General features: G+C 35.8%; 1 long non-coding RNA gene across 1 annotated transcript in view; it reads right to left on the minus strand.

Moving 5' to 3' along the window:
- Positions 1 to 24,466, minus strand: part of LOC306645379 — a 1,014,773-nt gene that overhangs the window by 369,626 nt on the left and 620,681 nt on the right. The window contains exon 4 of the long non-coding RNA XR_013759627.1: positions 5,155 to 5,259. This is a non-coding gene — a long non-coding RNA (uncharacterized lncRNA). The remainder of the gene's footprint in view (positions 1 to 5,154; positions 5,260 to 24,466) is intronic.

The raw sequence follows: 24,466 nt of genomic DNA on the forward strand, positions 1-24,466 counted from the left end.
AGAGCACATGTTTCTACCAAGGTCAACTGAAGTTCCATCTATACCCCATACCTATTTTGGTACATTTTCGACTCTAAACAAGCATTGTACTAATTTGTCCTGCTGTCCTAGTTTTTATTTAGGGTTCTAGTAGTCCACATTTACATTATGAATGTTGGGGAAAAAGTATGGAAAGAGTAATGAAGTGTTATCAAGAGTAAATTCACTAATGATATAAAAAAAGAAATTTACTAATATGCTTTCATGAACTTGACCATTCATCCAGTAAAGATAATTTGGGCCTATCCAGTCAATCCAAGCAGTCCTGAATTTATATTCTTACCTATCAAGCAGAATTTTGCTTCCTCAGACTTGATGGGAGAGATGGCAGAAAAAGAAGACACCACTCAAAAAATGTGGAGAAGACAGAACCCAGAGGATAAGTTTTGTTTACCCAACTTTTTCAATTTAAAAATCCTAGGAGAGCGTGTGATGAACATGGTATATTTGTACCTCTTCCTGGTGTTAAAGGATGTGAGTGGTTTTGAAATTACAGCTATGTTGTGAGCTTGTGCAGAGTATTGCGTAGATTTTGGATGCTTGACTCATGATTTTATAATGCCACACAGAGGTGATGGACAGTACTCACACTCAGGGACCTTATCACCTCAGGCAGGAGTCAGGCCTTCAGTCCACAACACAGCCCCAGATGTACTGTGAGATCAAGATGCCCAACTTAAGATTAGAAACCTCAGGACAGTCTTCTGAAAGAAGGTTCATGAAGAAAAACATGAGCATTAGAAACAGTGTAAGCTACGTGTGGTTCATTTTCAATATTGATCTAGTATACAATTAGAATTTGGGTTTGGTTAGTGTTACAGATTTTGGAATACTGAATCCATGGGTGCAAAGGCAGAAGATGCAGTGTGATATTTGGAATATTCAGTGCACAATTTTGCACTTAGACCTAAGTACAACATGCATTAACAACAAAAAGGGCAAGACTGACTTGGAAACCACAGTCTATGGGGAAGATTGGAACAGAATAGTCTGGAAAAGAGATAACTATGGATAGTCTTTATAATGTTAGGGTTTTCCAAATATATGTACAATTTATTCATGTGCCACTGAAATCTAATTAAAGAATTTCAAGCAAACATGGCAATCAAACAAGCAAATTGCAAATATTTTATAAATATATTTTTGTTCTGATTTATAAAATGTTAGTTTTGTTAAAATACACCAAAATTTATGAAGTTTAAAGTATGATAAAAGATAATCAAATTGATTCTTCTAAGTTTCAAATCAACATTAATATTCAAGTTTCTGCAACTTGTATCACATATGCTGTAAGTCTTTCAAAAAATGGAAAATATAAGTGAGCATAACATGTACACTTGCCCATTAAAACAGGTCAAATTTTAATGACTATCGAAAGCTCATTTATTTGTATGAAGAACAGACTGCTTTGCAATGAGTTACTCCATGATGAATAGAACATGAGTTCTCATGCTGTGTATAATCAAGTTCCTCCATTTTATCAAGTAGTAGTTTGCCATGAGTGGCTCCATTCTGAGTGTAAGTGCTGGGGTTGAATGACACTACACCTTGTTTATACAAGTGAACAATCACCATCTGTTCTACCACAAATATAAGGCAAGTAGTAATAAATCATGCTAATGATTTATGGAGCTTATGGAACACACAGATCACTGAATGAAGAAAACCCCTCACTCAAGGCCCATAAATGGAGGAACATCCCAGGACTGGACACAGAAGCACACAGATCCTGTCACCTGGTCACTTATCATGCACTTTGCCCAGGAACATCTCCACAGCTCTGAAACTGCTGTGCATCTGGCCCTGGCCTAGCGTAAGTTCCTGCATTCTGATATCTGTGACCTGAACAGGTTCTCTGACTGGTTCACAATCTTCTATGACCACCTACAGTATTTGATATTTGCAGTTGGTATCTGCTCTCTGCCTTTGCTCAGCAGTTCCCCCTCCACTCCTGAGGTTATCTTGACCTTTCTTTAGCCTTTCTGTAACATCATAAGTCTGCCTGATATGTGATGTATGCCTGAAATTCTATAGATATTAGAAATTAAGATCAGACTAAAACCTGTGATTGCTTGGTTTATGACTATCAGGTGACCCAAAAGTAGTCAGTGAACTGCCACTGCTGAAAGTGGTATAGTCTGTGAATTTATTGTTATTGAATCAATTCTGACATTATAAAAAGACACAAACATGTTTGGCCTATGTTAATGATATAGCTCACTCACAAACAAGTTGCTACTCACATTTTGTATGTTCTTTCTCAACTTTATGCACCTACTAAATAGAAATCATTATCTTCACTCTCCCAAAAATCCTATTTAAACAAGAGTTTTTCTTATCAGAAAACATCTTAATCAAGGACCTAGGAATTAGACCAAAGATCTTGCACCAAATAGAAGGCCCGAATCTTCATCATGTCAGCTTAGGACCAGACTTCCTTAGCAAGACCCCCGAAGCCCAAGAAATAAAATCAAGAATCAATAAATGGGATGAATTCAAACTAAAAAGCTGCTTCTCAGTGAAGGAAACAACAACAAAGGGAGAGCCTACAGAGTGTGAGAAAACCTTTTCCACATGCACCTCAGAGCAATAATCTCCAGGATTTATAAAGAACTCAAAAAACTTAACACCAAAAATATAAATGACCCAATCAATGGGCAAAGGAACTGAGCAAACACTTGAAGATAATTAATCAACAAATATATGAAAAAATGTTCAACCTCTCTAGTGATTAGAGAAATGCCAATCAAAACTACCCTAAGAATTTATCTTACCCCAATTAGAATAGCTATTATCAAAAATACAAGCTTCGACAGGTGTTGGTGAGAATGTGAGGGGAAAAAGGTACACTCATACATTGCTGTTGGGATTGCAAATTGGTACAGCCACTCTGGAAAGCAGTGTGGAGATTCCTTAGAAGACTTGAAATGGAAGCGCCATTTGACCAGCTACCCACTCCTTGGCCTATACCCAAAGGACTTAAAAATCAGCATACTACAGAGATACAGCCACATCAATGTTTATAGCAGCTCCATTCACAATAGCTAGATTGTGGAACCAACTTAGACGACCTTCAATAGATAGGTGGATAAAGAAACTGGTATATATACACAATGGAATATTATTCAATCAAATAACATTACGGCATTTATAGGAAAATGGGTGGAATTGGAGAATATCATACTAAGCAAGATAAGCCAGTACCAAAAAACCAAAGGCCAAATGTCTTCTGCTAAGTAGATACTGAGTCATAATGGGGCAGGTTAGGGTGGGGTAAGGGAAGAACGAAGGATCTTGAGATTGTATAGAGGAATATCAGAGGAGTGCAGTGGGTAGGAAAGAGTGGAATAAGACATTACCCTATGAACACATGTGATTACACAAATGGTGTGATTCCACATGTACAACCAGAGAAATGAAAAGTTACACCCCATTTGTGTGCAATTAATCAAAATGCATTCTGCTGTCATGTATAACTAAATACAATAAAAAAAGAAAATGTCATCTTTATTTCTTACACAAGTAGGATTTTATTCCAATTGTTTTGCAATCTAGTGTTTTATATCCATGGAAAATGTTTTCATGACTCTATACTTCCATGTTTTCCTCATGTATTCTAGAATTGATTTTCAAAATTATGAATTCTGATTATAGAAAAAATTGTGAGAACAAAATTAAAACTTAACCAAAGTTAAAAATATAATTTTATTACCCATTTGCTTCCATATTTTTCCTTATGCAAGCACATGTTAAGACCCTATGAAGATATTTTAATCTTATTTAAAATATGTGCTTCTCTTCTAAGTGTTCTGTCTAAATATGGTCTTACGTTTCAACAATTCATAGAATTTCATTAAAAAACATCTTGTGAATTCTATTTTACTATAATTGAGTTGATCATAAATTTCCCTGCCATTAAAGCATACTACAAGAAATACCTTTTATAAAAAAAAAAATCTTAGACATTTCTAATTATTTTCTTCCATCAAATCACTAGATATATGATTGCTGGGTGAAAAGGAGGGATGGTTGAGGTGTTTGATAAATAGAACACGGGCATACTGCACAATCCTTGCAAATTTTTTTAATAGTTCTTGCCGTCTTATCCTTGGTTCATCTTCTTTATTAGTCTTTGCCACTGTACAAGGCAGAGATTCTATGTGCACTGAACATAAGATGTGTGTTTTTAGGGTCAGTACATAGGCTTTGCAAAGTGTAAAAAATGTTTTTTAATTAAATTGTTTAATACATATCTTCTATTTCCTATACCAATAGCCCATTACTCTATTTAATCCACAAAAGTTTCATATTCATGTCTCTCCATAACCATACATTCTAGCTATGGGTTCATAAAGGAACAGACTCAGGGAGGATCCTAATTGAATCTGTGTCAGAGTTCTGACCTTTTGTAATTTTAAAACCCAAAATCATGAGTCTTTTGAGTTATTGGTCTATTTGCCTGGTTTAATTGTCTCATTCTCAAAGTGAGAAAATGTGGGGGTCCTCAGAGATAACTTAGTCCTTAGGCATTTGCCATTAAGAAAGCTGCTGGCAGTGTGCTAGTTGAAATACTGAACTCGAGTTTACCACTGGGAATCACTACTGAAAATAACATCCCCTCCCTGTTCTTTAGTACTGTAGGATGCTTCACTTATTTGTAGCTCAGGCATCCTGATATCCAGTTCAAAAGGAATTCCATTCATAGCTACCTATTCTGTTCAAGTTAGGAGGAGAGAAATAATTTTAAGACAATTTTTAAAGAACTTTTTGTGGTACTAGAGATTGAACCCAGGGACTTACACATGCTAGGCAAATGTTCTACCACTGAGGCGCATCCCAAACCCTTTTTAGTTTTATTAGAGACAGGTTCTAATCTGCTTGGGCTGGCCTTGAACTTGTGATCCTCCCACCACAGTCTGAGTAGCTGAGATTACAAACGTGTGCCATCCTGTTCAATTTAAAGGATAATTTTTTTAAAAAAAGAAAGAACATATTTCAGTGTTTTTCAAAGGCAAAAGGACTGGTGGGGTTACACTATGAATTCTGTGGATAAGAGTTGGAGAGAAACACAGTTATGTCACGGAGAACCAAGCAACTTGTTTATACAGAACTCACCTGGAGCTGAAGTCTGTCACTTCCCTCAGTACCGGTGCCAACATGCTGTCAGTCATATACGCCTAACAGGAATATCACTGGCCAGGAACTGCTTTTTATTCCTACCTGGAACAAAATATAGTGTCATTTTTTTCATGTTTTTTCAAGCGTGAGATATGCATTATGTTATCTTACCTGTCACATGAGAACTCATTTATCAGGATGCTCAACACAAAGGAAAGCAACAAACTCTACCTCTATACTTTACCCCTTGATTAATACAGCACCTGCATAAATCAACAGGCCATCGATATTTTATCTATTAAAATGATCCTTGATGGTTATTATTTCAATGCATTACTCCTATTCATTTGGTTAGGATATGTTAATATATGAAGTCATATTCTATATATTGTCCTTGAAGACCACAAATCGAAACATTTTTAAGCCCAAACCCAGGAAGCTAATGATGGAAATCCTTTATACACCATGGAAGGGAGTTTCAGTAGGTAACAATTTAGTAATGCTGTTCCATTAGTTTTACAACTATTTTGTATTCCTCAGCTTGAGATACACTGATGAACACTAGTGTTCCCTCAAATATACTAGAGTGTTACTGTGAAATTTGTGAAGAAGTCATAGGCTTGGCCACAACCTTAGAGATGCTATGTGTGCAAATGGGAAGTGCCAGTTAGGTCTTTCACTCTCAACATTTGAGCCACCTGACCTTCATTGCACACAGATAAACTCTAGTCTGGCATACAATTGGGTGACTTAAGGAACTCTCAATATGTGAGAGATCCAGTAATGTACCTGACTATCCAGCATATCCTGTATTTTTTTGTCCCCCTTTCCAGGATTTGGAATTTGACTCAATTGACTCTCTTGGGGAGGATCCTTCCATTTGCTCATATTCTTGACATTCACTGCCTACCTGAATCTGAAAGAGCAGGATCGACCGTCAATGTCTTACTGTTTGATTCACCTGCCAGGGTATCCTTTACAAAGCTCTCATTGTTCTACTTGGCACTAATTGCTGGATGGATCGCAACCTGATTCCAGTACTGCCCTCAATAGTGAGGCTCTTTACCTTTCAATATGTGCAGTGAAAACTATTATCCTCCCAAACCCAGTTTTCTCATTATCAAGGTAGGGAGCACTCATTTTTTCCCATCTTGTTACTAATTAGTTATTTTTCTATGCAGTGTGAAGTTAAGGGTCTAAGAAAGGTCTACTTGAACTGTTTTATGAAACTCAGATTTTAAGAGTGAATGTTGCTATTAAAATTTACATTTTTTCTTGTATTCTGGGATCCATTTTATATCCTTCATTTCTTCCACTGCTTCCACTATAAACTTCCATTGGTTTTGACTTGACAGTATTAATAACCTCTTGAACGCTGGTAGCACTTTCAAATTAAGATAATCTGAGGCAAATTTAATAAAGGGCCTATTTACAGAAGCATGGGCTATTTGAAGAAATCACAGAAGGAGTGGTGGAATTGTTGCTACCCCAGGTCTGCAAGGATGAGGGCAAGGAACAGAAACTGCCATCGGAAGGAGTCATTTACAAAGAGAGGGACTCCACTTTGGAAGTGGTGACCTGACCTCGGGTATCACACTGAGTGGAAGGAAGTCTGTGGATGAAGTACTGACTTCCTTCTTCCCTCTGGTATCCTGCCTAAGCATCCTGAGACAAACACACTGAGAGCCCAAGTGCACACCACACTTTTGATATCCTCTATGCTGGCTAGTTTCCAGGGCTAGCGTAGGGAAAGAAATAGTGAGTCTGAGAGGAGAAATCAAAGACCTGGCCAACACTCATTTGTACCTAAAAATGGGAGATTTGGAATTAGATCTGTGTTTGAGTTCTAACTCCACCTACATGTGTACTATTAGACCAATTACTCAAATGTTATAAATCTTGAACATTATTTGTATAATGGAGAAACGTAATATGTACTTCAGTTTTGTTAGAGTAAATGGCAGTGTATACCTGGAGCACACACTAAGTGCTTAACATTAATGATAGTGGTAGTTCCTCCACATTAAAAAAAATAAAATAAAATAAAAATTCAGCAAAAACAAGTGTTCTCCAGAATTCTCCATCACTTCTTGCAACAGATCATGTACTTCTACACCTCTGAACTTTTCCCTCTGCTTAAGATTCCTCTCCCCACTTCTCAAACTGTTTGCCTAGAAAACTTACTCATACTTTACAACCCAGGAAATGAACAGGAGGCTCTCTAGTTCTTTCTTAAGGAGAGGTGACCTTTCCCTATTTTTCTACAGCACACCACACTATAAACTAATTAGGTCACCCCCTCTCTTCCTATTTGAGCTTGAGCTCCTTGAAGGGAGAGGCTCCATCTAGCAAATGTGCAGTAGTTCACCGCCAAGTTCTCACTAAATACTCAAAATATGAAGTCTAAATAAGTGAATGTGGATTTCTAGAATAAGTCCACTGCAATGTAAGTATAGCATTCAGTAACTTCTTCCCTCTTTCTCTAAGGGATCAACCATGACAACTGGTACAGGTGGAGAATAAGGCGATCCTGGGTTATTAAGAGAACTCTGAGGAGCTGCCACATGAAAATGCAAGCAACTTTCCTCTGGGACAGTCTTGCTGGAAACACACCTATTTCAAAGTTTCAAAAAACACTAGATCAAATTGATTTCAAGAAGAAAATCATTACTAATTAACTAGCTAACTATGACAAACACCTCATTGTACCTAATGCATTTGAGTGATTTTTATAAAGTTACAAAATCCCAATACCTGTAGTGACTAACCAGAAGTTTTTCCCTGCAATTGTTAAAGTATTTATTCTGTTTTGTGGCTATGTAATAAATTCTCATGATCCATGAACTTCAACAAGAGAGTATATAGAACAAATTCTTACTTCCAACTTTGCCTCTATTCTCCCTTTTTTCTTCTCCCAACAAAACTCCATTTATTGTCATTTCTGTGACCTTGCATAATTTTCTTTTCCAAATTCAAATATTTATTCCTTCATCTCTTTTTTAAAAATTCCTGCTTTATGCACCATTATAGGCTTCTCTTTTTCACTTAGAGGGTTTTTTAATGTTAAAAGAGCATCTTCGTATTTTCTTCATTTCTGTCTTCTGATCTAAAGTACTTAACCTGAACTCCCCAATTTAAACAGATGTTTTAATGAGGTTATAACTTTGAATGTACAAGTTTTTTGAGATATCCGTAGCATAAATTTATGTAAGTGTGTGTGTAGAAAGTCCAAGAAGTAAATGGATTTGTTACTTAAATGCAGTGCCAAATTTCCTTCCTTGGGAACAAATTCGTGGTCCTACCAGCAATCTATGAGACTGCTGAGGGGGGAAGAATTTGTACTGCGTAAGTCTGGTAGTTTTTCACCTGTTATTTTAATTAACATTTAAAAATATGTGACATAGTTTCAGTATTTTTTTTTTTTTGTAACATTTAAGGGATATTATCTTTCTGTAAAATTTCTGTTAGTATCCTTTGCCTTTTATTCCTATTGCATCTTGAAACATTTCTTATCCTATATGTTTCTAAAATGAAGCAAAGCCATTAACTATATCAGCAATATAATTCTCGAAGAAAGCTTTTGTCTCTAAGCCGCTTTCATTGGAATCCTTTACAAGAAAACTGATCATCACAAAGAGGTCCTGCAGTGCCCTCTGGTGGCATCCTGCTCCATTGCATCTTCCCCTGAAGTAACATGGGACAAAACCTGTAGGTAGCTCTATCTGCATACAGTTCTCCTTATCTTCTAGGTCTCCTACACTGAGTCAACATGAAAATACAACCAAACTAAAAACAGCTACTTCAACCTTTCAGGATCCATGTTAGTGTCTGAAAATTGTTGGGTGTACTATAAGACAGGATTTATTTTCTTCCTTTAAAAAATGGCCTTGGGATTTCTATCTGTGGGCCACAATGTATGCTCGTTCTAGGTGGTCAGGCTCTGCTCTCCAGACTTTTGAGTCAAAAATGTCAATCCCTTGGAAAGTCTTAAATTCACTCATACATTAATACGTTTCACTAATATTTGGAATACTATGTGTAGTGTTCTAGGTGTTAGGCGCTTATCTTCTAGTTGGAGAAGGCAAACAATGTAATTAAGCAAAGAATTTGCTATATGAGACGACATGGGTTTGTGAGTTTAGGGGTATATTTCAATGTAAAACAGAAAATCAGGCTTCTTTAAAAAAGTAACATTTATGTTAAGGACTTGGAGAAAGGGAGTTAACAGTATGTCTGTCTGGAGAAAAAGCCTTATAGGTAGAAGAAATTGTCCTAAAGCCACAGCACGCTTAATAAGTGTAGTGAATGCTGGAAAAATCCTCCTTTAAAGGACTTTTCTCCCAGCAGCTTGAGGTGTCCTATTGCCAGCACCAGTTCTCCTCTGTGAAAACTTCCCCCAGCTGTTGCTGGTGAATCACAAGGCCTGAAGGCCTTGACCCCTGCACACACCGACTGTGGATTGAGTGTAAGTCCTGACCTTCTGGTCACAGTACAGAAGAGCTTCCTGTGGTGGGTACTGAGGCCTCTGCTGAGATTGCAGTGTGACCCATCTGTTTGCTCATTCTTGCTTTATTTCCTTCTCTTTTGCAGGTCTTGCCAAAATAGCCTTTATACACTCATTATATGCTAAGTTGTGTCACAGCCTACTTATTTACAGAGCAGAAAGGAATCCAATGTGCAGCTGACAACTGGAGACGGCTTTAATTTTAGAAATATTCGAGGACCTACTATATGCTAGCACCAATTTTGTTGCTTAGAAGAGTAATAGTGATTCCCTTTCCATATGGAGCTTTAGAGTAATTAGAATACAAAAATTAAGCAAGATTCCATAAAATATTTTATATATAACATAGCAATAAGTGCTAAAGGGAAAAATGAAGCAGTGAGATGGTGTAAGAAATGCTTAGGAAGGTGCTATGTTCTTGATAAGAGAGTGAGGTACATCCTAAGGCAATACCCAAGTAAAGGTCCAAAGGAAGCAAGTCAGACAGACATCCCGAGGAAGCAATTTCAGAATTCCAGGCTGTTATGGTTTGGATGCAAAGTGTCCCCTGAAAGCTCACGTGTGAGAATGCAAGAAGGTTCAGAGGAGAAAGGATTGGGTTACAAGAGCCTTAACCCAATCAGCAAATTAGTCACTTGATGGGATTAAATGAATGATAACTGAAGACTGGCAGGGTGTGGCTGAAGGAAGTGGGAATTAGGGAGTGGCTTTGGGGTCTATATTTGCATCTGGATAGTGGAGTTTCTCTTTTGCTTCCGGATCAGGGTGTAAGCTGCTTCCCTCTGCCACTCTTTTCTGCCATGATGTTCAGCCTCATCTCCAGTCCCGAGGAATAGAGCTGGCCTTCTATGGACTACAACCTCTGAAACCATGAGTCCTCAAACTTTTCCTCCTTTACAGTTGTTCTGGTTGGGTCTTTAAGTCACAGCAGTGAAAAAGTTGACTAAAACATAGGCATACACACCATGAAGAACAGTCTCTAAGGAGAAAACCTGCCTAGATCTGTTTTTAAAACAGAAATAGTACAGATTTTGCAAAGTGGAATTAGCAAGAGAGAGGAGGATATCAGATTAATTAAGAGGTATATCATCTTAGTAGGCTATTTTAAGAATTGATTTTTAATCCAAGTTACAGGAGAAGTAAATGGGTATTTTGAGAAAAAGCTAATCAGATCAATCTGGTTGAATTTTGAGATGTGACCTAAAGAGCGTTAAAGTGAGAAGCAGAGCTATAAAGAGACGACCAATAGGATCTAGAAGTGAGTATGACACTAGAACAGTGGATGTGGCAAGACGAGATCACAAGGCTCAAATAGATTTGATGTGGGGTGGGAGGAGAGCAAAAAATTCCATGATCTGGGATCTGACCAACAGGGAAAGTGGAGTTAGTTTTTACTCAAATGAAGCGGACCACCACCATATAGTAGGCTTACAAATATGAAGAGATCCACTGTGAAGACACCAACTTCAATAAGCATATTAGGCACTCGAATGAAGATATCAAGTAGGGAGTTGATAATGAAAATGAGATTCAGAGGAAGTAAGTTCCTGCAATCTTAAGTTTAGAAGTCAATATAATATAGGTGTTATTAAAACAAATAAGCTCAGTTGCGATCACTCAAGTGGAAAGTATGGTTAGAAAAGAAAGTGCAACAACTGAAGTCCTGGGTACTTCAGCTTTCAAAGCTGGGAACATGCAAATAAAACTATCAAAGGAGACTAAAATGGAGCTGTTCTTGAGCTGTATAGGGAAGTTAGAGTGGGGTCCCTCCAAACTGAACAGTGGCTCAAAGAAGAATGAGTAGTGATGTGGTTAATGTTGCAGAAAAGTCACATAAACGACGACATATTGAATTTGTAATATAGTGCTCAGTCACAAGGTGTGTTTTATTGAAATGTGTCTTAGAGGACAATGCTAGACTGTAAAGAAAATTTAAGAGAGAAATTTGAGAGTTTGAGCCATTTTAATTGGTCATTAAGACCAACCAACTTTATGTCAGAAAATGACCCTTTCACATTTATAAAGATTGAAGTTCTACACATATTTTCCAATGGAAGTAAGAGTCATAAAACAAAATCTATAGATCTGAAAACGCATTTGTAAATAATCATGTAAGAATTACCATAAATTAAATATAGATCAAATGTTGACAAAATGAGTATTAGAACTTGTGAAGCTTTTGGATCCTCACTCCTGCCTCTGTCATGCTCCGCTTTTAGAGGCTGGGTACCATTTGCAGCAGAGTTCTCATAAAAGAAATCTGCTGTGCACAGTGATTCATGCATGTAAAAATCACCATCATCTACTTTGAGGCAAATTTGTCTCCATGCTTATCTTTCTTCACTGTACTATGATCAGCTTAAATATGAGTACCTAACTCATTTCAGTAATCTTTAGCACTGGGCAATGTGGGTGGTGCTCAATGCACACTTAATGAATGGATGAAATACTTTGTGGACAGTTAACCATATTACAATATGTTAAGAGCAACAAATGTACAAGGTTTCTTATGGCTTAGAACACCTAGCTTAATGAGTAACATGTAGGATGTATGGGTTCAAATGTATTGAAATTTAGAAAATTCAGTTCGAAGTAGTTTCAAAATAAGCTTGAAGAAAAATTGCAGTGTTCAATAACTGGTTGTCCATTCACCCCAAAGTATCCACTTCTGAGGCTAGGTGTAACCTTTAACCTGGATCTTACTGAGGCACACTCCAGGTGTAACAGAGACACTCTCTCCTTACCATCAGCCTCCAGATTACTGCTTCTCCCAAGTCTGCATCAACTCTGGCTTCCAGGAGTGCAGCTTGATTGCCACAAAGCCTAGCAACGATCTCACAAAAAAGAAATCTAGTGATAGAGTAAGACACCTAAGCTCTGAAGTCACAGTCGTTTTTCCTCAATCCATGCCTGGAACATCAAGAAATTGTCACAAAATTATAGCAAAAACTCACAGGAGTTCCACTGCAACTTAAAATATGCCTTTACTGAAGCACAACATCATTTGAAGCAGAACTATGAATATGTGCTGATTCATTATCATTTTTATAATGCAAATGACAGAATGAATAATGATTACCTATATTTAAATCCTGACTTTGGAAGTCATGCGTAGAGTTCTATTTGCTTGTGAAAAGCAGAAACTGCCTGAAAAAAATAAAATGAGCTTTTTGGCCCAAGAGTCCCAAAATTACCACAAAAGACATTTTTATAAGATTTTACTTGAATGAACCGCAAAGTTGACACTTCCCTATATCATGTATTCCTATTTTAAAATAGGTTTATTTTGGAGAGAAGATATACCAATACCCTCATTTCAATTTCAACAAGGTACTTTGGGATATTTCAGGTATCTAAATCCTTTCCTACTTACACTTATATATGTGCTCAACAGATGACCATTTAAAAAAAAAATCTATGACACAGATAGTGAGAAGCTAACTTGGATTTATATTCTGATCCTTGGTTCTAAAGACTGAAATCTTTGAAGTTAGCATTTTTGTGACTAGTTCATCTTATTTTTCCTGTAATTCATGAAACTAAAATGATCTCTGTACTTGGAGACTTAAATAATGTACCTATTAAAGTTACTTTATTAAATTGACCATCCCTGGAAGTAAATTTATCAATCTCCAGACAGAACAAATCTAGAAAGATGGCATAGAGAGAAGGCCATTAGGAAATATCAGTCTGGAAGGATCTATGAGTTTCCTTGTTGCAGGAATATTTGGCTAGCAAAATGTCATTATCCTTTCCTGACTTAGTCCAGTAAGTCCCAAGCTTTCAGTTCTGCAAGTATTTCAACAAAATTCATAGCAGTATTAAAATAGGTTGAGAATCCTAATATTGTCATATTTTTTATATGTGAAATGTGCAACTATTTTCTAACATGAATCATGCACATATTTTCTAAGAATACAGTTCTACAAAATATTCCAAAAGTTACTATAAATGGTATATTTGTTGCTCAATTTACATTGTTATACGTGTCCCACATCTGTAACTATATAGGACTTATTGGTGTATGAAAGGGGATAGCTGACAATGTAAAAATGAGCATAGTGATACAGCCCAACCAATAATTAACAAATTATGGAACCATCAATGATGCCAACACATGAATGGATCAAGAAAATAAGCAGTTTGGTTTTTTTTTTTTTTTTTTTTTTTTTTTTTTTTTTTTTTTTTTTGCGGGGGTGGGGGCAGAGAGGTTGTTCAATCCCCTGGGATTGAATCCAGGGGCATTTAACCACTGAGTCACATCCCCAGTCCTTTTTATATTTTATTTTGAGCCAGGGTCTTGCTCAGTTGCTTAGAACCTCGCTGAGTTGCAGAGACTGCCTTTGAACACCCTATCCTCCTATCTCAGGCTGAGTCACTGGGATAACGGGTGTGCCACCTTACCTGGCCCAAAGTGTGGTATTAATCAGTTTTTTGTTTTGTTTTTTTGTTTAAAAAAAAAAAAAACAACAAAAAAAAAACGGCACTTGTCAGTGAATGAATGGAATTAGGATCATGCTAAGTCAAATAAGCCAGACTCAAATTCTTATGTGTGGAGGATAAAACAAAAGAAAAAAAGGCAGGGGGAATAAGATAAAGATACAGGCAAGATCAGTGGAATAGGAGGAAAGTGGGAAAGGGGAGGAAATGTGGACTGAATTTAACTAATTTAATATGGTGTATTTATGTAATTATACCACAGGGGATTCTACCTTCATGTAGAAAGCACCAATAAAAAGGAAATCAGACAAGATGATTAGTAGAGGAAGGAGAATGGGGGAGGGAGGAAAAAAAGGGGAAGAACTGAAATGAAGTAAATCATGCATGTATGATTTTGTCAACATGAATCAAACTACTATGTTTAACAATATTTTAATTTGGAACAATGGAGATAGTTGTGGAAGACAAAATTGAAGAGAAAAAAGTTGGAGCATGAACAGTGGTCAGGGCATTTATTGCTGATCCTAATATCGGTTACTGTTTTCTACTTATCTTTTAAGACCTGGACCAGAGGTGCTTTCTTTATGAAGATGAGCCTAACCTCCTCAAAGTGGTTTTTGAGCTTTTATTATACTTATGGATTGTATCCCCATCATGTGTTAATACTAATCTCAGTTTTTAAAAAAGTTTCCTTAGGTTGGAATATGACAAGGGATGTGCATTACTTATTGCTGCCACTCTTCTCCTGAATTTGCTCCAATCTTCCTCTACCACCAATTCCAAATAGCATGCCTGAAAAATAGAGTCCTTTTATGTGTTTGGTAAAGATTTTCAATTTGTCTACCGGAGGAAAAACGTGAAGAACAAAATTATCTATAGACAAGTCTAATGGCCCATATGCTTTTAGTTTCCTTTGTTGATTGGTTTAGATATAACCCAACACCCTAATGTAATGGATAATTTGTATTATTACAATCAAGTTGACAAGAGATGATGATGATTTAGAGGCTTCTGGGTGCATCCATGAGGGCGTGTCTAGGAATGCTTGAAATGTGGGATAGGAACTGAGGTGGAGCCCCTCCCTAAACCTGGGCATCACCACCCAACAGGATGGAATAAAATTTGGAAGAACAAGGAAGCAAACGCAGATGCAAGTTGGGCTCTTCTTGAACAGGTTCTGGATTTTGCCCCTCTGATCATTCGAGGATATCACACTCTCGCTTCTTCACTCTTCTAAAGCAGAATCTGCCAGTGATTCTCCAGGTAGTTTCCAGAAGCCTTGGTCTCAGACTAGGGTAGCACTGTTGATATTTTTTTAAAGTATTTTGATTCATTGTACACAAATAGGGTACAACTGTTTTTCTGGTTGTACACGAAGTAGAGTTGCACCATTTGTGTAATCATACATATACATAGGGTAATGATGTTTGTCTCATTCTGTTATTTTTCCTTTCCCCCCACCCCCTCCCCACCCCTCTTTTTCCCCTCTATACAATCCATCCGTCCTCCACTTACTTCCCTCCTACCACCCATTATGTATCATTTGCTTAGAGAGATTATTCTGCCTTTGGATTGGCTTATCTCACTTAGCATGGTACTCTCCAACTGCATCCATTTACCTGCAAATGCCATGATTTTATTCTTTATGGTTGAGTAATATTCCAGTTTATACCACAGTTTCTTTGTCCATTCATCAATTGAAGGTCATCTAGGTTGGTTCCATAATCTAGCTATCATGAATTGAACAGCTATGAACATTGGAGTGGCTGCATCACTATAGTATACCAATTTTAAGTCCTTTATAGCACTGTTGATCTTTCTTGTTCTGGGGCTTCTGCATCTTGGACTGTGCTATGCAGCTACTGGTTCTTCCAGCTATCCAGCTACAGTCATCCTATGTGGACTAACCAGATTCTGGTCATGTAAGCCAATCTAATAAATCCTTTTTATAATCATACTTCCTGTTGATTCTGTTCTTCTCAAAAACCCTAATACACCTAATAAATTTATCTTACAAAGGTGAAATTTTAAGGATGACTATGTTGGTTTGTTGTTTGGTTTGTAAAGGGCCTCAATGAGTTGCTGAGGTTGGCTTTGAATTTGAGAATCTTCCTGCCTCAGCCTTCTGTACTGGGATTACAGGCATGTGCCACCATGCCAGGTCATACACAATTTTTGACCATGCCCTGCAAGAATCATTAAGCACTTTAGATCAGATAAGTTTATATATGACAGTAGCCATAGGAACATTCCTAAAATGAAAAGATTAGCCTAATCTTGAAATATGTATATATACACATGCAGTATTATGTGAGCTATACATATATACACACACACACATATACATACATGCAGTATTATGCAAGACCTGATTGCAGTAGTGGGGAAAAGGGGGAAAAAAAAAGACTGCTGTATTTTATGACAGTGAAAGGGTAATTTCAATAAATAAGACAGTTTTAATTTTAAAGGTGATTTGATCTGATACACAAGACATTCAGTAGAGTTACTAAATAAATGCATATTACAGTGCAACCAACTATACTATCTAACTTATCAAAGGGCAAGATGGAAAGGCAATTTCCATAGTGGGGTGAAGGGTAACCAGTACAAGAAAGGTGTTCAAGAAGGAAAATTTTAGGGATCCCTCATGTGGTGCATAAGTTCAATCTTAAGAGGAAAATATGAAATCAGTGATTATTCTGAAATGTTTAATTTTCTCCATGGTCTGCTTAAAACCTTTACTTACAGTGTGCTTCATTAATTTATGTATTTTTCATTATTTTGGGTGAAGTATCAACCATTTCTAGATATTTTTCAAAAATTTTTAAAAAGTGACTAAATTTTAATAGAGATGTTGGAACACTGTCAGGCAAGGTACCAAGACAAGTCAGAGGTTTGAGGAAAGAAAAATTAGAATGTATTAACAAGATGTGATATGAGAACGTCCTATTTAAAAATCATATCCCTAGGAGATCCCAGAGGGCTCAAAGCCCCTAAAATAGTAAAAAAGTGCATTGGCAAAAGGGGAATGGTAATGCTGAAAAGCTTAAATGTGACTATATTCTGCATGGGTTAAATGTGGGCGACTCCTGACTCTGGTATTCAAGAGTGATGATGGCATTTAACCACCAGAAGACACAAAATATGGGAATACCATAATGCTTAGCAACACTAGGTTGGCTATCATCGTACCTCTTCAAAGATGCCTGCGAGTCAATGACTTGTAGATCATGTTTCTAGTAGCAAGATTTATATACAACTAAGGTATAAATTCTTCAATTTTAAAGTTGCAGAATAAATACATAGTAAACAGAAGTGTGGCATCATTCATTATAATGGAAAATTATTTCTTACCTACTTACCATAATCAAGTTAGCTCATAGAGACTACAGTCAAATAATTGAAAGATTGACTTCTATTAAGAAACAATTCTGTCATAGTACTGCCAATATAGATGTAAGTATCTTCTCTTCCCCTAAAGACTTAGGTCACCATTTTATCAGGATTATTATTCCTGGGTGAAAGACAAACATCCCAAAATGTTAAAGACTCTTAGAAATAGCATCTAAAAAGTACTTGAAATACTACCACGGGTCTCCAATTAGAATGGGAGTTTGTGGAGACAGACATATAAAGTTTGCTCCAAGTCCCTAATGCCTTTTGGTAAGTGTGTAGATCCTAGGTGTTCTTTCAGAGACCACCACAAGAATATTTCTTAAGTGTATACATAGGACTGACATAATTAAAACTGACAAGAAGTGCTCTTATTTCTAAATCTTGGCATAAGGCACATTACAGGAGAAAAGAAGTAGAGGAGTCTTAGACTGTTTCTAAATTCTCGGGCAGGATAGTAAATATGCAACAATGAATTTTAGGAAGAATTATAGAAATCAGTACCAAAAACCTAAAGAATGTAAAGGTTATAATCTATATCATGTTCCCATTCAATTTACCTGTTCTCATAAAATTAATATGAAACATTAAAATGAAACAAGGGTGATGATTGTGATTATCCATGGTCACATTCACTGTGAATGTTCTATGGTGCCAGATTTGTCATCAACATTATTCTAGATTTAATTTCTATGAGGGTGCAAATGAGATTAACATTTGAGTAAGAAGAATTTGAATAGAGCAAATTAGTCTTCAGAATGTTGGTGGGCCTCAGCCAGTCAGTTAAGGATCTGAATAAGAGACTGACTCAATATGGGATCCTGCCAGTAGGCGGCCTTGGGACTTGAACTCCAACAAGTGCTTCTTAGGTCTCCAACTAAAGACCTTGTCACTTGAACTGTATCTATATAGTTTGGACTCCATAATCATGGGAGACAATTCTTTAAAAAGTAAAAAGTAAATAAATAAATAAATAAATGGGTCTCTTTCCACACATCCATTCCTTGTTTTTCTGGAGAATCATGCAGGATTTAACATTTGTTACTGGAAAAAAATTAACAATGTGTGACAAATATATTGGACTTAACACTCACCAACATTTTCACAGAACTGTGCATTCTGTAACTATTGTTGAAGCAACCAGTCTGCATGTATTTCAAGTAGTTTTTGCAGATGTCACCAGGTAATCCTTCATGTCATGCCCATTCTTTATACATCTTACTTCCTGCTGTAGGGTTTTATTGACATGTCATAAAACCACATGAAATCGTTTGGTGTACATTCAACATTACAATTGCTACTGTATGTGTAAATGCATGATTTCTCATTTGTGGTTTTTAATCATATTTCATCCATTTACTACCTTGAAGTACTCTAGAAATTTAGGAATCTTCATTGAAAACTATATACAGTTTTACTAATAAACAAAGGGTCACATAATACACCTGTATCATTTTGTTTTCCTATTAAATCTGATTTTCAAAAATAACTTTAAAAATGTCCAAACCTTCTGAACTTGTTTTACATTAATACTTTTTATGAAAAGATTCTATTTCTGAAATGCATAAGCTGACAAATAGGTTTCTCTCTCCTAGGTTTAAACAAGGATTAAAAGAAGGCAAAACAAAATCTTAGAGTACTGAATTCATGTGGAATCCATGAATATTAGCTAGTTTTCTTTTTAGAAAACTACAATACACATTCTTACATATATGAAATAGTCTTACTTCTACCTGAGACAAATGGTTCTTATGTCTTCCAAAAAATTTCTGAATGTATTAAATAAATGTTTTGTTTAGAAACATTAACAGGTAAAAGTAACTATGTATAAAATTTGATAGAAGTAAGATTTTTCTTTAAAGGGTTAATTAGCTAGAGTAAGATTACAAAAAAATGAGATCAATTTATATCTTATTGAGGATGAGATGCTAGGACGAAAGATTTAATTTTAATATTAAGACTCCATTAAGAGAAAGCTATCAGTTTAAATTCACTTTATAAATGACTGGAATAAAAATGCTCCCATTTAAAAAAAAAAAAGAGAGGGGGCTTATCAAGCTGCTGAGAAGCTTGCATTTTAGGGAAGCAAAGGAATGAAGATGAAGTAACTTCCTCCCATCACAGATGGGGAACAGAAAGTCTAAAAGTGTAATAGAAAAGTAGCCAGGTCTTCTTACACTCTCCACAAAAGACATTATCTCCAGCATAAAACTGGAAGGGGAGTATCCAATGAAGAGATGAATGAATAAGCAATACAGGAGAACCAAGTAGTGGAAGTATGAGATGGCATCCTAAAAGTAGCCAAGAGAACATAAAATAATAAAGAATGTGTATGCATGGAAGCCAGATCCTGAAATGATTAAAATTTCATTTTCTGTGGTTATTTTATGAATGACAAAAATGCCTTCTCCCTTGTTTTTATGTCAATCTGGTACTCAAATTTTGATTTTAGCCAATTTTAGCCACAACACTTAACTGAATATTTTGAACCTTAGGAAAATAGTAATATTACTCTCAAAGGACACAGATATTTTCCAGGACTGAATTTAACTGTATAGTAGCGAAATAAAGTCCGAAGGACTTTCATGAAAATTGAGCCATTTTGAATTACAAAGCATTGTTTGAATTAAATGCCTATAATTATTTGATGTAGGCTGTATTTATTTGGAAATTACTGTCATTTGTTTGCTTTTAATTGATTATATTAAATGCAAACATTTTTACCTTCTAAATTTTGCTTATATCCTAGGGATGTCATATCTTTCATTCAGAAATGTAACACTCCTTTGCAGTTTTTTCATTCAAATAACTTACTATTAATATTACTACTTGTCCTTAGTGGGGGTAGAAGGGGCCATCAGACTCAAGTTAGACTTAGAAATGTCAAACTTAAATTATGAAAAACACATGAAATCCAAGTATTAAAGAAATTGAGTACTGATATTATGGGTCAGATGATCAGAATTTCTTATTTCTGTTTCAACATTAAACCTTAAAACTGATAGGTGAGCACTACTTGAATTCAGAAATACAACTTTCAGTCTGATTTTTTTCAAAATCAGCTGATTTTGTTGCAAGTTAAAAAGGATCAAAATTAAGATACATTTTATCATGTGATTTATAATGTTGGCATATATATAATTGTATTAAATATTAATTTTTCACAAATAATCATTTCAATAGTGAAGTTGGGAAATAGGCAGATCAGATATGGAAATGGTCCACAGAAGCTGGTTACCTAGCAACAGATTGATTGTAGTAAATCGCAAGTCAGAAAGCAATGAAATTTTCCAGCAATGAAGGAACAATTGAATTTCCTCCATACTATTACAACACACCATGTTTATGAATAAATTATATCAACTTTAGATGAAATGTAAAAGTTGGTATTGATGTTATAACTGTATACAGAAGTGGAAAGGAAATTGTCTGTGTCTGTAATTAAAACTCACAACATGACAAAAGATAAAGCCTTGAGCTCAAATTAGGTAGAAAGCTGGATTTGGGAACCCCATATAAAGCAGAGGCCCGTGAGTACAATACAGTTAGTTAAAAATAAGTTCTTTGAAAAAAATTATGCTCATTGACAAGGTGAGACAGGTATAGTATTTGTTAGTTTTGGTTGCAAAAAGATCTCCTAAATTAAAAACTAAAGTAACCCTGAACTGCTAATATCCATGGGGATCTTGTATAATTGGATAAAAGTTGTGTTAGATGTTTTGCAAATAGTTTAACCAAGCTGTGACTAGTCTTTGGTTCTTTTACCATTGTATATTGGACAGCAGAGTCTTTTAATTAGAATGAAGTACCATATCTTTTATTAATTATGTTTTTGCTACTATATCTGAAAACTATTTGACAAACTGAAGGTCACTTAGATTTTCCATGTATTTTCCAGAAACTCTATATAATTGACTTAATGTGTATATGGCTGAGTTAAATTTTAGTTAAATTTATAAAAGGTTTAAGTTTTATACCTACATTCTTCTTTCCCTCTGTCATTTGTTTGAAAAATATCCTCTCTCCTTTGAACTGTCCTTGCTTCTTGGTTTATCAATTGACTATTTGTGTGAGTCTGTTTGAGCTCTGTTCTTTTTATCTATGTCTTTTTCTTTGCCAACACCATGCTGTCTTGATTATTGAAGATTTTTTGTAGGTCTTTTAGTTGGGTTGTATATTCCAACTTTGTTCTTTAGTACTGTGTTGCTTATTCCGGGTCTTTACTTCTCCATGTAATCAACTTGTGAATATTTTTTTCACATTCTCTCATAACTTCATTTAAAATTTGTGGTTTGTATCCTTATAGATCCTCCCTTGTAAGGACTTGTATCAACATGTTTTATAGTTTAATTGTACATAGATTTTTGCAGGATTCAATTTGTGGTAATCCCATGTGATTTGGATTTAAGAAGTACTTTAAAGAGCTGAGTACTCTTTGCTTTTGCCATGATCCCCACGGATATTAACAAGCAGTTCAGGGTTGGGAGAAATCCTAGTTCTTGGCTGGCAGCAGTGAACATCTCAAGTGTGTAAGGAAAAATTTGCAGAGAGGAACGTTCCCCTTCGGCTACCTAGGAAAGTAAACAACTGCCCCAAGTTGACTCAGTGTTACCAAGGGAACCAATAAAGGAAACTTTATTGGTCTGATCCCCCATGGCACATTGTGATTGGGCAAGAAACCTATAAAATGTATAGCTGTTCCCATAATAAATGAGTTTGCAGGCTACTCGCGACAAGCCTGCTTCCACCCAACTCCTGAAGTCTGGGTCTTGACTCTGTGCCCTTTCCCCACGTACGAGCTAGCCTGGCACAAGACAAACTACAGTGAATAGTGAAGAATGAACTTTGGATTATGCAGAAGGGAGTGAGGGGAGGCAGGGTGGTAGGGATGGGAAGGATGGTAGAATGAGAGATTATTAGCCTATATACATGTATGACTACACTACTGGTATGACTCAGCACCATGTACAGCCAGAAGAATGAGAACACATTTGTGTACAATGTGTCAAAAGTGCTTTCTGCTGTCATGTATAACCAGTTAGAATAAAAAAAAATACAACACAATATGCTGTTTCCTGGAGACTCACCTCATAGGCAAAGACATTCACCGAACGAATAGGATGGGAGAGATCATTCACCTGGATCTCAAACAAGCTGTGGTTTCTATCCTCTGATCAGATAAAGTGGACTTCAAGACAGAATTAAGAAAGGACAAAGAAGGCCACTTCATACTGCTAAAGGAAATTACACATCAATAAGACATAATATTTATGCCCCGAACAATGGAGCACTTACATACAAAAACTCTTCAATTTCAAGAGTCAGATAGACCACGACACAATACTGGATGACTCCAACATGCACAACTGGATAGATCCAAACCAAAAAAATATGGAAACTAAAAAACTGAAAAATTCAATAATTTAGACTTGACACATAGAATCTTTTATCAATGACTGAATACACTTTCTTTACTTTCAACATGGGTTCTTCACTAAAATATACCATATCTTAGGCCACAAAGCAACTCTTAGTAAATGCAATAAAATAGAGAATACCTTGCATTCTGTCCAGATTATAATAAAATGAAATTAGAAATCAATGATAAAATAAAAAATGGAAGACACTAACACCCAGAGCATAAACAATACAGCTCTGAATAATCAATTGATAGCTGATGAAATCAGGGATAAAATTAAATACTTAGAGGTAAACGAGAAAACCTACACAACTTAATCTGGGACACCATGAAGGTGGTCCTAAGAGGAAAGTTCATTGCATCGAGTTCATTCATTAAAATATTAAGCCACCAAATAACTTTACATCTTAAAGCTGTTGTAAAACAGATCAACACCAAAAGCATGACATAAAATAATTAAAATCAAAGCTGAAATCAATGAAATTGAAAACAATTTTAAAAAAGCAATGAAACAAAAAGTTGTTCTTTGAAAAATAAACTTGATAAACTCTTAGCCAAGCTAAAAAACTCAAATTACTAAATTTGTGATGAAAAAGGAAATATGACTGACAACTAAAATACAAATAGTTTGAAAATCTGTATCCTAATAAAATATAAAATCTTGAGGACAACAAATTTCTAGAGACACATGACCTACCCAAAATGAATAAGAATGCAGAAAATTACAACAGATCAATTTCAAGCAATGAAACTGAAGACACCAGGAAAAGTCTACCAAAGAAAAACCCAGGATCAGACAGATTCACACCTGATGTCTACCAGACCTTCAAAGATCTTACATTAATCCTCCTCAGATTATTCCATGAAATTGAAAAAATCCAAAAATCATTCTATGAATCTCATATTGCCCTGATACCAAAACCAAAGATATATCAAGGAGAGAAAACTTCAGATCAATATCACTGATAAACAGATGAAACATTCTTAATACTCGCAAATTGCATACAAAAACATTAAGATAGTACACCATGATTAAGTGGGGTTCACCCCATCGATGCAAGGTTAGTTCAACATACAGAAGTCAATAAATGAAATGAATCACATCAATAGACTTAAAGACAGAAATCGTATGATTACCTCAAGAGAAGCAGGAAAAGGATGACAAAAAACATCTATTCACATTCAAAACACTAGAAAAAACTACAGATAGTAGGAACATACCCCAACATTGTAAAAGCTATACCCAAGGCTGACATCATTCTAAATGGAAAAAAATTGAAAGTATTCCCTCTAAAAACTGGAATAAGACAGGGATGCCCTTTTTCACCACTTCTATTCGACATAGCCCTTGAAACCCTAGTCAGAGCAATCCTACAAAAAGTATGTGATAATAGAACTCAAACTATGCCTATTTGCTGATGACATGATTCTACATATAGAAGAACCCAAAAAATCCACTAGAAAGTTTCTAGTCTCATAAATGAGGATAAAATCAACACCCATAATTCAATTGTGTTCCTTTACACTAATGATGAATTAGCTGAAAAATTAGG

This window comes from Sciurus vulgaris (assembly GCF_902686455.1).
Source record: "Sciurus vulgaris genome assembly, chromosome: 15".
NCBI classification, from domain to species: domain Eukaryota; kingdom Metazoa; phylum Chordata; class Mammalia; order Rodentia; family Sciuridae; genus Sciurus; species Sciurus vulgaris.